Below are 2,008 nucleotides of genomic sequence, written 5' to 3' on the forward strand. Positions count from 1 at the left end.
CTAAGAACAGAAATTTACATCCAGTAAAAATTAATCTATTATAAATTTAAATGATTACATGCACAAAACAAGAGACCAATAACTTGTATTCAACCAATTCAAATTGATTGTCCCAACTTTAATTTCAATAAAGCTATATGCTCTCCGGAGGTGGGAATACTATTGCAGCCTCATGATTTTATTCAGGCTCAAGACCCAAGCATATTTGCGGGTAGAGACGGTGGAAATTTGCAACAAACAAAAACTGCAAGGATTTTATTTTTCACCTATAGCTAGGCAGATTTTTTTTGGAGCAAAAAATGGATGGAAAATGTTTTCAAATAAAAATGACTTCTAAACAATCCCAACTAGGGGTGTTGGCGGTGCGGTTTGGTTCGGTTTTTGAGAGAAAAGTCATCCGATCCAATCGTTTAATTAAATTGCGGTTCTGTTTGGTTTGATTTTTTTATCAAGACCATCCGAACCAAACCAAACCAATTAAAATCGATTTGGTTTGGTTCGGTTTGGTTCGGTTTTTCAATCAATTCAAAAAAAATACTGCCAAGCTATGTCACAAAGTCATAAAATTGAAATCGACAAACACAAATACACATTAGGTAACAAAGTCTTGATCCAATGAAATTTATCAGCAAAAGGAATTCAAATAAATTGTACTATTTTTGGGCCACACTCATGTAAACAACATAGTTGTACAGGGCTGACTTAAATATCTACTCAGAATTCAAGAAACAGCACAAAAAACCAGTTTAATTCTCTTGTATAAAGAGGACAGAGTTTACACTTTATGCAAAGTGCTTATATTCCCTAGGCATGAAGGAATCTCTCCGTCGAATTGATTGTCTTCCAAGTGCTTTTATATACAATAATAATATCTAAATAGTGAGCTTCATGGCATGAATACATCAAAGTTCTTTGATTTCAAACATTTAGATCATGGAATTGCATACACAATGAGTTACTTACAATGTTTCTAATTAACAGTATTAGTGAACTTAGGTCAGGAATGTGCCTTGACAAACTGTTATTCCCAAGCCAGCTACAAAAAAGCAATGATTTTCCAATTAGAACTTGTAAATACCAGAGTCAATGAACTGAGATTTAGAGTTAAGCACTTACATATTAGTCAGAGCTGTCATATTGGCAACAAAAGGAGATAAAGATCCTGAAAGCTCCATACTTGTCAACAACAACAAATAAATTAAAAACCAGCAAAAACACAACAACAAATAAATTAAAAACTAGCAACAATCAGCAACAAAACCAGCAACCAGCAATAATACCAACAATAAAGTAATTCATCAAAAGTAATTCAACCAGCAATTAGCAACAATACACTGATTTCAAATCTGCTCCAAATTTAATTCTTCAAATCTGCTTCAAATCTAATTTCAATATTTTCATATCAAGATCCAAAACCAGTTTATCTGATTTCAAATCGGATTTCATACTAAATCACTTCAAAAGTTTCTTTTTATTTTATATTATTCTTCCAAAAAAACTAATAATAACCAGAAGCAGTTTATATTATTTTTCCAACAATACCAAGCTACCAACAATACAAACAGAAGCACTTTCAGTAATTCAAAACAGAAATTAGTCAAATTACATACCTGACTTGGTGGCTCCGGCTCCATATCTGACTTGAATCGGTGGCTGGGTGGGAGGTGCTAAGTTGTGGGTGGCCAGAAACACTTCTGGGTGGTGGCGTGGTGCTGTGCTGGGTGAGTGGGTGGTGTTGTGCTACTGCTGGGTGCGAGGGTGGTGCTGGGCTACTCACTGCTGGCTAGGGTTGGGGTTTCGTTGTGCTCTGTCCGCGAGGAGGTCCTGGGAGCAGTGGGAGGAAGGTTCGGAGGCGCTAGGGGGAGGGTTCGGCAGCGCTGCAAGGTGGTGGGTGGAACGGTCTCACCGGCGCTAGGTGGGTTCGCCGCAGGCCTCGAGAGTGCAGAGAGCGAGAGTGTGAGAAGAGAGTGGCTATTGGCTAGATTTCGTTTGGGGGTAGGGTGTGGGG

General features: G+C 37.9%; 1 long non-coding RNA gene across 1 annotated transcript; it reads right to left on the bottom strand.

Annotated features, from left to right (window-relative positions):
- On the bottom strand, positions 728-2,002 carry LOC107634821. Its single transcript, XR_002360002.1, has 2 exons — positions 1,117-2,002; positions 728-1,036 (listed from the first exon to the last, which is right to left on the bottom strand). It is a non-coding gene; the product is annotated as an uncharacterized LOC107634821 (long non-coding RNA).

Source organism: Arachis ipaensis, chromosome B03 (assembly GCF_000816755.2).
Source record: "Arachis ipaensis cultivar K30076 chromosome B03, Araip1.1, whole genome shotgun sequence".
Lineage (NCBI taxonomy): Eukaryota > Viridiplantae > Streptophyta > Magnoliopsida > Fabales > Fabaceae > Arachis > Arachis ipaensis.